We start from the raw sequence: 13,928 nt of genomic DNA on the forward strand, positions 1-13,928 counted from the left end.
CAGAGGGGCAGTTCCCTAGATTTGAAACCAGGCAGACCGGCTCTGTGTCCACCATCTTTACACCCCACCACATATACGTGGAAAAATGTAGATTTGGGGATGGGGAATGGGATCTCATGGTCCTTCTCTCTCAGAATTAAATGGGAGAAATTTTCCAAATTTCCAAAGGAAGGTAGAGATTTCCTTCTTTAGAGATCTCAGAAGGCTAAATTGGGCTAACATTTTCTCAGGATGCTTTGGATAGGTCCAAATTAAAGGCAATATGATTTTGAAAAATTCTTCCAGATCTATATAATTCAGTATCTTTGTTCACAGCTCTTCTGGCACAAGTAAAAATTTAGAAGTAAATATTTTCTAACACCCTGCACCCCAGAAGCTACTTTTTTTTTCTTTTAACCTTGGCAACTCAATTCTCCCTTAATTTAGATTTTGTTATGTCTTAAGGTCAGTTTAGTGGAAAGAGCACAGTTGTAGTGTATAGCAGTGTACAGAAGCCTCTCCTTTTTCTCCATTAACCATTCTTTTCTCTCTTACTAATAAAATCTTTTGAGTTTTAACCACATAAATGACTGCCTGGCCAAATTACATTTTCTTGCTTCCCTTTTGGATGAATATGTCAGTATGACTAACTTCTGACCGAAGTAGTGTAAACATAAATGAGATAGTCAATCGAAGTCACATCTTTTAAAAGTGCTTATTTTCCCCATTCCCGCCCTTTTTTTCCCTGTTCTGCATGCTCGAAAAATGGATGTAAGTGGTTCAATTGCCTTGGACCTAAGATCAAAACCATATAATGAGAATGTCAGGGTCAACCTATCTGCCCTGGATAATTTTCTGTACAGCTAAATGAGAAAAAAAATATGTCCTTCTATGTTATTTAAATGACATATTTTAAGTCTATATTATTTCAACTGTGTATTTTGTTATGTCTTTGTTATAGCAGTGTAACCAGTATCCTAATGTAAAAGTTAGTACCTGAAAGTGGGGTATCATTCCAATAAATCCCAAACCATGTGGTACTGGCTTTGCCAGCAGGTGGTGGAAGCCAAGGGGACATGTATTGTAATCCAGAAGGCTGGTGGCTGTTGTCATACTAGGGCAAAACATTTAGTAAACAGTTACCTGTGATAGTTTTAGAGGTAGGCCACATCTTTATTAGAGCTGCAGCTCCAGTGAGAGTGGCTAGAAAAAGTAAAAGTGTTGGTGTACTTTAGCAGATGATTTCTGCTTTTAGTAACTAGGAGAGAAATGGATTTAGTCAATTAACCAATTGGCAAGCAAAAATTGAAAGTAACAAAACCATTCTAATGGAGTATTCTCTGCCCTATTAATCAAAATAAGCACTGATCCTAAAGTATAAGGATATGATATTTTTTCACAGGAAGGTGTTTTTGGTCATGAAACCAGTGTCAGTGTCACTAAAGAGGCCACAATAATGATCTTTTGAAGTCAAGATTGTATCTGGATTAGAAATAGAGAGGCCATCACCAGTTGAGAGAAAAGACTGATTGGAAGCTTAATTTTTATTCACTCTTCCACCTGCCAGCTCTTTTGGTAATTTAATTGTCAAAGGGTGAATTTATTGGAAAGAAAAGGGTGAAAAATCAAACTGATTTTAAAAAAAGAAATGTTAGTGTCTGTGTATGAAAACCATTGTTAAATCACTAAAATTTTAAATAACACAAATACCTTCTATTACAAAAAAAAAAAAAAAATTCAAAGAGTGCCTGAGTGGTTCAGTTGGTTTAGCATCCAACTCTTTTTTTTTCTTTTTCTTTTCTTTTTTTTTTTTTTTTTTTAAGATTTTATTTATTTATTTGAGAGAGAGAGCATGAGCTAGGAGAAAGTCAGAGGGAGAAACAGACTCCCCATGGAGCTTAGAGCCCAATGCGGGCCTCAATCCCAGCACTCCAGGATCATGACCTGAGCTGAAGGCAGTTGTTGAACCAGCTGAGCCACCCAGGAGCGCATAGCATCCAACTCTTGATTTCAACTCAGGTCCTGATCTCAGGATCATGGGATCGAGCCCCATGTCAGGCTCTGCACTGGGCATGGAGCCTGCTTAAGATTCTCTCTCTCCTTCTCCTTCTGCCTATCCCTGTGCGTGCTCTCCCCCCTCACCCCAAAAATCAATCTAACTCAACTGAGTTCAGTAATTTGGACCTTAGAAGGTTTGAAAACCAAATACATCTGAACCCCAAATAGCAGAAGAGAAGGTGGTTGCTGGGAGCCTTTCTAGAAATTGCCATATTAAGTGTTCTTTGTCAGAAAATTGGAGCAGCTGGCAACCAAGGGCAGTTTAAACATACTGTCCTTCCATCCAAGCTACTGTTTCAGATGGCCTCAAGGTAAATGCCGTTAAACTGAGGTGAGTGAGAGAGTAGTCTAAGCCCAGAAACTAGTATATGAATGAAAGCCTAAAGTCCTAAAAGCTACAACCAGGGAAGATAACATTCATTTTGGTTACTTCAGATGGAAGTCACCAGAATCAAAGTGATGAAATCATTGCTAACCGCCAGTCCTGACACAAATCTGGCCTATGCTTGCTGAACTTCTAAAACAACCTGTTTTCCAGAGTCTGCACCAGCAGTATAAGGCTACAAGGACATATCCCTCAGCCCCACTTTCATTTGAGACCCCAGAGAAAAACTATAAGAAGACAAAGGAAGGGACTAAAGAGGACAAAGGACAAAGGCATTATTTCTAGAACCTGGCAAACTGAGCTAACCAAGGAATTTACACAGCATGAAGTCTTCAAAATCCATGGTCAGTGGGATTTGTGACTTGTTTTTCCTTCTTCTGAATTAGAGTATTTGTTGTAGTTAGATTGTTTCTACCCCCCCCCACCCCATCATATATCAAGTATGTATGTGGAGGGCACATGCCTTTTAGTTTATAAGTCAAGGATCACAGGTGGCCACTTCTCATGCTGGAAAGCACTGTGCTTCACCCAGTTATATGGACTTCTTGTTGGCTATAACTGGATTCTCTCCATTGAAGTAAGCATGAGAATGTTTATATCACAATAAAGATGTGTATTGACATGTGGGTGGCCAGACATAACACCATGGAAGTGACTGCTAGTTATCCTTTCTACCCTCCTCCTTTATTAATAAACCTTCACTGGTAAAATGTGAATGGTTCGGTAGAGGCTGCATTTCCCAGCCATCCTTGAAAGTAGGTGAGAGCACATGGCTAATATCAAGCCAATGGATTACAAGTAGATGTAATAAATGCAACTTCTAGTCGTGGCTGTTAGATGAAAGTTGCTTGCTATTCCCTTTCTCAGCTCTGGAGATCTGCTGTATGTGACATAAAGTCACATGGAGTTTGAGCAAGTAAGGATTTGTCACAAGTGAAGCTCTCCTATAGAATTCTAGTCTTTACCTGAAACAGTTACTTCTGCCCACAGTTCTTTTTTAACTGGCCACATGCCTTGTAGGCAAACCTTCCTGAGCCCGAGTATGTTCATCTCCAAAAGGAAATATCTTCTCTTTCTATTCTCTGTAGGTGATTCATATTCTAAGAAGTCTGAAAGCATTTTACCATACACAAATATAACATCATTTTTAATGAGATACAGTTTAACCACTTTAAAAATGATATAGAAACACAAATTAGGACAACTGAAGTTCCTCACATTAAACTGTTCTTTTCCTGAGAAACAATCATACAATTTTTGGTGTCATTTCTTATGAATTATTCAAAAGAAATATAGCTAATATATAATGAGATGTTCGTAAAATGTTGCTCTTTCTTTCTAACAAAAAATATAAAAGCTCCATAATGGAAGAGTAATTAAGCAAACAATTGTAAGTCATCTTTATAAAACATAATACAGTCAAGTGGTGTTGGATATATTACTTTTGCCTTCCAGATCCTTCCTTCTTTGTGCTCCAGGCAGCTGACCTGCTTGGACTTTTTCAGCAGGTTTCCTTTTCTGGTCACAGCGATGAGAAATACTGGCAGGGGATCAGAGGGAAGGAGAGGAGTGGGGCATGGGGCTGTCTTTCTCCAGATTCCCTCTTGGCAGCATCACTGCAAACTGTGTGATACTCTGCACCCAAAGTGAGGGCTCCTGTCACGCAGACCTCCACACAGAGCACTTTTCACCTGCAGGTTGAGTAATTGTTCTCAACCCTTGTCTCTTCAGTCCTTGGGTTGGGAGCACTCACCTGGTTAGTAACCCAGGGTTCCTGTACTCTACCACCTCCAGCCCACATTTTTCTGAAGTGTCCCTTTATTGAACTATCCCTAGATGACCTAATTTGAGTGTGCCCTCTGTTTTCTTCCGGGACTGTGGCTGGTGTACAGGTAGAAAATAGGATTTTATATACTATGACCATTATATAAAATACAGTATGTAAGATTGAAGATCAAAAAGAAAGCAAGCAATGGAATACAATGTTACAGTGCTAAGATTAAAGGTGAACATATTTCTTTCTTAATTACGTTTCCTATTAGGTTAGAGTTATTTTATTAGTTAAAAAAATGTAAAATTGTTGCTAGGATATTTTGTCAGGTGGATTTTCTTAGCTTTGCTTTACTACCTAGATAAGAATGAATCATTAACATATTGAATTTATGTAAATCACCTTAATCATCTGCTTTCCTTTTTCTGTTTCTGTGCCACAGAGACTTGCTAGAGAAAGTTTTGGAAGCAAGCTGACATGATTTTAGTCAGAGTTTTTCCACTTTGAGAGCAAAGGGAACAGATTCTGGCTGATTTCACCAGAGACATTTATTAGTTATATATCAGGAGCATATGTATTTGTTGGGAAAAGAACAAAGCTCAGGACTAAGCTTCCAGGAGCATGCTCCAAATTGCAGAATGTCCTAGTATGTCTTTTAATGTGTCCTAATGTCTTTTTATCATAACTCACTGAAGCTAGATCTTCCAGCTTATCTTGACTGATGATGCCCAAGTATTTAACTTTGCTACAAACTCAAATGTTGCCTTGCTGTGTGCATCTGCCTAACAGCCATCACTGCCTGGTAAAGCCAAATGGCCCTGCCACCATTCTCACTGCAGAGTGGACTCTGGGTGCACTCCAGCTGCACATGGCTCTCTCGCAACCCGAAGCCATTCCCTCCCACACAGTTGGTGCAGTCTGGTGATGCACTTGCATTTTAGCATGGAGGCCAGTGAGAAATTGAATTTCGGTTTCTTTGTTGAGGAAATAATAAATAATAAATAGCCCTTCAGTATGGAAGGTACATTAGTTTACACAGCTGTCAGTACCATAGACTGGGCGGCTTAAATACTGAACGTTAATTTTACAGTTCTTGGGGTTGTAAGTCAGTTTCTTCTGGGAGCTTCTCCTTGGCTTGCTGATAACTACCTTCTCTCTGTCTTCACATGTTCTTTCCTCTGTGTGTGTCTGTGTCCTAATCTCTTATAAGGATAGCAGTCATATCGGATTAAGGCCCACTCCAATAACCTCATTTTAACTTAATTACTTCTTTAAAGAACCTTTCTCCAAATACAGCCATCCCATGAGGTATTGGGGGTTAGGATATCAATATGAGAATTTGGGGCTGACATAGTTCAACCCATAACATAAGGGTATATGAAAATCATGGCAACTAAATGCAATTTATGATCCCAGATTAGACTTTGGGTTAGAGCAATATTGCTATGAAGGACAGAATTGGGACAATTAGAAATTTTTTAAAATAGACCGTATATTAGATAATTATGTTTTATCAGTGCGAAAGTTACTAAATTGGATCATCGTACTGTGGTCATATGAGAGAAGGCCTTTGCTTTTAGGACGTGAATACTTAAATATTTAGAAGTAAATCGTTGTAAGATTGACTTGAAAATATTTCAGAAGCAAAGAGAAAATATACTAGGTAATGTCCTATTGTAATTTACTTAAAGGCTCAAATTTTTTCAAAACAAAGTTTTGAAAAAAGGCACTAGAAAGTTGCAAAGAAATGGTACTGGAAAAATGAAAAAAAAACATTACACTAATCTACCATTGATTTCCTATCAATATATACTGTTTTTCCATGCTTAAATTTCTGAAATAAACTATTCCTGCTAAATGTAATGCAACTGTCACTCTTCTGAGTAAGTATGGGGAGAATTAAAGGTTTACTCAGTGATAGAGAAATTCCAGGTGATGACAAGGTCCGTGGAGACAGATGACAGCACTCCAGTGAGGGTGAGGGCATTATTATTGAGCAAATCAGCAAAGTGTGAGGCTGAGGTATTAAAAGATGTAGGAGGTACTTTACAGGATAAGAGGATGCGTTTTGTTGGCTGGCAGATAGTAAGACAGGCTTCAGAATACCGGAGGAACGTGAAGAAGTGACCTGGAAGTTAGTCGAATTGAATGGTGGAAAAAATGTATAGGAGGGTGAGCTAGTTATATGTCACGTATGTCAAAAGAAAGATGTAAAACTGGAGGAGAAATACCAACAACATTCTGCTTTGTAATATGTTGGACCTGAGAGAAGCAGGGGTCCCCATTTTGAGAGCACCACAAGAGAGGCAGTGGAAAGATCAAGTTTCAGGTCAAGAAAAGAAAGAGGGAGAGGTGGACATGTTCCTTGAACTTGTGAGCTATAGGAGAACTTGTTACTGATGGGTCAGAGATTATAAAAATCACTGAACAGTGTTAAATAGAAATATGTATGCAAAGTGTCCTCTTATCATTAATTTTTTTTACAGTTGCCCAAAGAGATATTCTGACTTTCTTTTAATCCTTAAATAAGCTTATCTTTGAGACAGTGTTGTGTGATGCTTAAAGTTTCTCCAAAACAATCAGGGAAACATTAGGATTTTCTTTTCATGGTTGTTAGATTATATGTCTCAAAATTTTACAATTTAAGGTTTTGGTCTCTTTATAAGAATTAGAACATTCTCATCTGAATTAATTTATTAAAAATTTGATGGAAAAAGAACAAAACACAGCACAGCATAAACTTGAAAAATATATGTAGATTCATTGGCAGAAGATTATTTTGACATCAGCAAAGAAGAGATCATAGAAGACGATTTTAAGGAAAAGCTAATGTGACCTTCAAGGAATTTGGTCTCTACACATGTGCAGTTATCAGAGAGTTCCCTGACTCCAAGTGTTTATTCACATCTGTCAGCTAAATCATAGATCCAAATGCAAAACGTAACACTCAGGAACATTATGTGGATTTGTGACACTCCCTGGAGGACTTTGGGTCCATAAAGCAATGAATGGATTATAAGAAGACATAAATATGGTATTTTCATCTATGACAGATGCAATCTTACTCCAATGTTATTTATATTATATAAAGGAAAACTGAACCTATTTTCCTCAGTCGAACTGAGAGGAGGCACCCTTAGGGATGAATAAATGAATAGCTTGCTATTAATTTCCAATTCCTATGAATACATCTTTGAAAACGTCATGTTTTAGAGATTTTTTTTTAGATGGCTGATGTTTGTTTATTTATTTATTTATTTAAATGTGTGGGAGAGAGAAAAAATGGAACCAAAAGGAAATGTGAGATTGAATTGTGATGGTAGCTGAATAATAATTTTTTCATTTTTGCCATTATCCCAAATCATGAAAAATTTATCTAACTTTAGATTTTAATGGACAAGTGAACACTCAGACTGGGTTCTATGAAACCTGCTTTGAGTCTTTAACATTCTCTGAATCCTTGTCCTTGGTTCATTTTAGGGAGGTAGGATTCATGGGATTATGGAAAGAGCCTGGGTCTTGAATTTAGAGGATCAATGTTCCATTTTTTTTTTTAATTCTGTTATGTTAGGTACCATACAGTACATCATTAGTTTTTGATGTAGTGTTCCATGTTTCATTGTTTGCATATAACACCCAGTGCTCCATGCAATCCGTGCCCTCCTTAATACCTATCACCAGGCTTACCTATCCTCTCTTCCCCCCTCCCTTCTAAAACTCTCCATTTGTTTCCCGGAGTCCATAGTCTCTCATGGTTCATCTCCCACTCAGTTTCTCTCCCTTCATTTTCCCCTTCTCCTAATGTCCTTCATGCTATTCCTTATGCTCCACAAATAAGTGAAACATATGATAACTGACTTTCTCTCTTTGACTTATTTCACTTAGCATAAACTCCTCCAGGCCCATCCAAGTTGATGCAAATGTTGGGTATTCATCCTTTCTAGATGGCTGAGTAATATTCCATTGTGTATATGGACCATATCTTCTTTATCCATTCATCTGTTGAAGGGCATCTTGCCTCTTTCCTCAGTCAACAAAACAAAGAGGCAACCCACAGAATGGGAGAAGATATTTACAAATGACACTACAGACAAAGAGCTGATATCCAAGATCTATAAAGAACTTCTCAAACTCAGCTCCAAAAAACAGATAATCAGGTCAAAAAATGGGCAGAAGATGTGAGCAGACGCTTCTCCAAAGAAGACATACAGGTGGTTAACAGACACATGAAAAAGTGTTCATCATCATTAGCCATCAGGGAAATTTAAATCAAAATCACACTGAGAGGGTGCCTGGGTGGCTCAGTGGGTTAGGCTTCTGCCTTCGGCTCAGGTCGTGGTCTTGGGGTCCTGGGATAGAGCTCCACATCGGGCTCTCTGCTCAGCAGGGAGCCTGCTTCCCCCTCTCTCCCTGCCTGCCTCTCTGCCTACTTGTGATCTCTCTGTTAAATAAAGAAATAAAAAATCTTAAAAACAAAACAAAACAAAAACGCACACTGAGATACCACCATGTATCAGTTAGAATGGCAAAAATCAACAAGGCAAGAAACAACAAATGTTGGAGAAGTTGTGGAGAAAGGGGAACTCTTTTACACTGTTGGTCAGAGGAGCCAGGTTCTGGTATTAACTTTACCTGGCCTGTATCTTTATACACACTTGTAGACCTAGGATGGATGGAGGAGATGCTGTAAACCTCTCTGACTCCTGAGTTTGATACTTTGATCTAATCAAGATGTCCCACATCTTTTTTAGTATGTCAGTCATCTGAAAATTTTGGAAAACAATCATCAGTAGAGCAGTAGGGGCTTAGTCATTGTATAAATGCTATTTTCATAATATTTAAAACTTGGGCCAGATATTAAAAAAATTGCTATGAATAAGTTTTCTGTATTAAAGCTGGGTTTTTTTGTTCAAAATAGAGAAGAGCTGGATACATAATTCATAACTGTTACTTAAGATAAGCACAGCTTAGATTAGAACTTTAGCTTTATATCTTGCCAAGAGATGGATAAGAATATGCTCTTTCATTATTACACTTGTGAATGGCAAAATGCTAATCAGGAGGAATTAGAGAACAATTTAATATTCTTATTCCAAAAATCAGAATCAATCAGAATCGTGGTGTTTTGTGATGTGAAATTGTTTGGTTTCAAATAATTCTCTGGTGACAGGTGGCAGTCATATTTTGAATCCCTGAAATCTTGGTAAAATTGTTAAAAGGTATTTCATTAAATCAGGATTACAAAATTAAAGATACTCCCATTCCTTTAATCTCCAACTCTCCAACCCTCACTTAAAAGCTCTGTTCTAAAGAAAGCTACCAGGATTTGTCCACCCAGGGAAAAAAAGAGTCCTCAATTAAATTCTATTCAGCAAAGTTATTGGATCTCTTTCACTTTGTTAGAATAATATCCTTAAATAATATCTGCTATCCTGTTGAGGCAATAAAACACAACACATGCAAATAGGATGGGTTTTGCAAATAAAGGCAGTATAACTAATTTGAAATTGACATTAAAAACTGAGCCAGTTTTCAAAAATGAATTTCCCATGGTCAGTTTTGATTAGTGGTTTTAGCCAATGAAGTGGCCAGAGTGAAATGTTCTCTTACTGTTGTGATCACTGCAAAATGATGGAAGCAGCATTGGACTATTAAAACTTTTAGAATTCTAGAGTTCATATACTTTCATGAATCATTAGTTGTGTTTATCTCTAAGTGTATCTGATGAACACAAAGTAGTTCTGTAAGTAAAATAAGTGTATTTGAATAAGTCCCAGGTTTCTGTTTTACATAAACACTAAATTACTGGTTATTTGTATATCTTTAATATGGTTTTAAGCTTTTTTTAACCACTATTTGTACCAATTCTGACTTTACTTAACAAAGAAAGTTTTAAGTTCTCTAATTTTAGGTGATCTGCTAATTTTATCTTCATATAAAAGCTTCAGTGCCCTTCCAATTATATGTCAATTTTAAAATATTCTTGTGAACCTAATAAAATATTTAGGGAAAAATATAGTCCAAGACGGATAAATGTTTTGATTTATTGGCTAGAAATGATTAAGATATCATGAATTTATTTGGATGGATAATGTGGCACAATAGAAGAACAGTAGCTTTTTAGTATATCCAAGCTTCAATATTATCTTTGGTAATATGGTCAGGGGTCTCCTAAGGACCTTCCTAAGGACAGGGAGTACTCTGTACGCTATGGAAAGTACCACCCTCTGAAAATGTTGAGCTGTTTTCTTAAGATTATTTCTGATTTTTTCCCATTATTTTATAATTTTTACATTATCCTGAATTATTTTTGAGTATCTACTGGGGTCTTAAATAACTTGGCTTCTGGCTCTGCCATTTTATCCTACCTTTATTTCCTTCTCTGCTTTTCCTTATTTAAAATTCAAGCAAATAAAACCGAGCTTTATTGTCATTGCATTTTAATGCCATCATCATAGTTTTAACTATAGAGAGCCCTTTTGTTGCCCCTCTTTTTCTTAATATTCTGTTGTATTATCATACATTTCTGGATAAATTTGAAATAAAGAATTTGTAGTTAAATCTATCATTACATTTTGAGAAAATTGATATGTTTATCTTACTCACTGTTTCTACTTCAGTAATGTGGAATACCTCTTCATAGCTTTTTGACATTTTTATGTTTTTTAATTGACCTCTTTGATTTTCTTAAATCTCTTGTGCACACACACACACACACACACACACATCCTCATTACTCTCAAATTAAGGAACATCCTTAAATGCTTAATTTTGTTTACTGCTCTTCTGACCAGAATTACCTTTCATTAAGAATGGTTGGCATTGTAGAATGCTTTGGATTGAAATGTATGTGTGAAAGTGTGTGTGTGTGTGTGTGTAAATGATAGTTTACAAGTAATGAAGTCTTACTATTTTTCATAAGTGTATAAAGTAGTTCACAGCGGGGCATCTGGGTGGCTCAGTGGGTTAAACCTCTGCCTTCGGCTCAGGTTATGATCCCAAGGTGCCGGGATCAAGCCCTGCATCGGGCTCTCAGCTCAGCGGGGAGTCTGCCTCCTGCTCTCTCTCTGCCTGCCTCTCTGCCTACTTGTGATCTCTCTCTCTGTCAAATAAATAAATTAATTAAAAAAAAAAAAAGCAGTTCACAGCGTCACAATTTCCCCAAAGACAGATTTCTCAAAGACATAGAATTCTTTAGGATAAGGCTTAATAGCTCTACAGAGTCAATACAGCTGCTGCTGCCATTTATAATGTTCTGTAAGATCTATGAAAACTGAAAATAAGCATAAAATGTATTTGGGAGCCAAGAGAAAAACAGGCTAAGAGAAAATGGAAGTATCAGAGCAGCATGAACTTGCCAGAAAATGGCAGGCCACTCTAGTGGGAGTAAGACTTTGAAAGACATAGGAACATATTATCATAGGACAGGAGACATCTGATAGAATGAAGGGGGTTTCCTCACAATAAGTCTGAATTTCTCTATTTCTCTTCGATCTTATCTGTATATTCCCACTCTATTCCCCCTGTCTGAAGGCCTCACTTCCTGTGTAATATGGAAAGTTCATGTTCCTGCCAGTCGCCTTCTTTACTGTTGGTCCTCGGTGTCCTCAGTGGGTTTAAGGACTAACCCTGTTGATGCCTTCAGTGAAAAGGGAAGCCTGTCCCTGCTGTGCTGGCGTCCTCCCACAGCCCGGGAGAGCTCACTAACAAACCTGAAGATCCTTTAAACAGTGTCACGTTTTTCAAATTGTATCGCAGCTGCCTTGATATAGAAACAGAATAGTGTCAACAAGCCCTCACTTGTAGTGATAATGTGCAATAGTGTGTATGAGATTCAATTCTTAGCATTTGATCTTTTTTGAGAGGCACTTCTCCAACATCACAGGTTTAAATATTTCTATTGATTTTCATGTCTGGATTTATTGTGAACATATAACCTCCAGTTAGCCTAAAGCAGCCTTTCTGATTTCTTAAGCAAAACAACCAGTTAGGAAGACCTAACAACAGCACTCTAATTGTACATGAGTGAGCTGTGAAAAATAATTGTATTTATGGTAGGCATTTTATATTGGAAATTTTTGTCAACAGTTCAGTTTTCAGAATATATTATTATAATAAATGGCTGTGTTTGGGTCAGGCAAGCTTGTGTTAACTTGAAATTTCTTAAAATGATCTGCAAATTATTTATATAGATATATTTATTTATTGCACTGTATATATAACAAAGAAAATCATTTGGGTAGTTGAATTGCTCAGTCCCACAGTATAACTTTTCCTGGTGTTTGTGGTTAATATTTATAATTAAATAAAATATTTAATTGGCATTTTTCTGATATTTACAGTTACTATTTAATTCTTTCTAACTTATTTACTTCTACCTCAAACAGTAAAATTAACTGTAGAATTTAGAAGATTACTTATTTACCCTATAAAATTCACATTTAACTCTTTTGGGGGAAGTATTGGACATCTTATCTGAACTCTATGTTGTTACTGTTGGTCTCTTACTTATAAAGTATTGACTTTATTATTTGAAAAATCCTTTCTCTTTGTTCTGCCTATTCTTGACTCTGCTCAAGTCAGACCAAGTTCTTATTGGTATAATTACATATGTCTAGAGCTCCTGGCTCTGGGCCAAGCACATAGCGAGTGCATAGTAATTGATACTATTTTATTTTATTTTAAGGTAATCTTACCTGAAAAAATAAAAAACTTTTAAATCATGCTCTATTTCTTTGTTATGGTCTCAAAACCAGAATATTTTGCAAAAATAGCATGTATATTTTTTCCATAAACCTAAATATACATATATGTATATATATAGTCCATAAACCTAAACTTTTTGTTAATTAACTCTGATATAAACTATTTTTAGTAGTTTTCAAATAAGTAACTTAATTTAGAGTAAGTAAATAATTCTGTAGTCAGGTAGAAAGAGGGTTTATTTGTATATACTATGCTTTATGTTATTTTAAGTAGTTGAAGTAGAATTTTCTAAATAATATTTATTTTATTGAACCAGTAGAATTTTCTAAATAATATTTATCCAGACAATCAATGTGGATGATTTAATGCTTACCTTACAGGGTTTTGTATGTAAAATGAGATAAGAAAAGTGACCCATGACCTCTAGAAACCAATAAGTGAACAGTATGGATTATACATAAAGACAAATAATTAAAATTCTAGAAAATCATGGCAAACAAAATGAAGTAAAGCCAAAGAGCTCTAAGAATTTAAAGGAGATCAGAATAGATCCATCTTCCAGGAAGAGAGGAAGCTTTTTAGAAGAGGAAACTATTGGGGTGCCTGGGTGGCTCAGTCAGTTAAGCATCTAGCCCTTGATCTCGGTCAGGTCTTGGTCTTAGGACCATGAGTTCAAGCCCTGAACTGGGCCTACTTAACAAAAAGAAGAAGTGGAGGAAGCTATTAAATTTGATCTTACAGTTCAGTAAACAGGGCTCATGGTTATTTCATACCTCCTACTATGGACTGGAAGTTTTTGTCCCCCAAAATTCATATGCTATAATCAAATAATCCTCAGTCTGATGTATTAGGGTCCTTTGGGAAGTGATGAGGATATGAGCATGGAGACTTCATAAATAGGATTAGTGGCCTTATAAAAAAGACTTCAGAAGGGCGCCTGGGTGGCTCAGTGGGTTAAGCCTCTGCGTTCGGCTCAGGTCATGATCTCAGGGTCCTGGGATCGAGTCCTACATCAGGCTCTCTGCTCAG

This window comes from Mustela erminea, chromosome 11 (assembly GCF_009829155.1).
Source record: "Mustela erminea isolate mMusErm1 chromosome 11, mMusErm1.Pri, whole genome shotgun sequence".
NCBI classification, from domain to species: domain Eukaryota; kingdom Metazoa; phylum Chordata; class Mammalia; order Carnivora; family Mustelidae; genus Mustela; species Mustela erminea.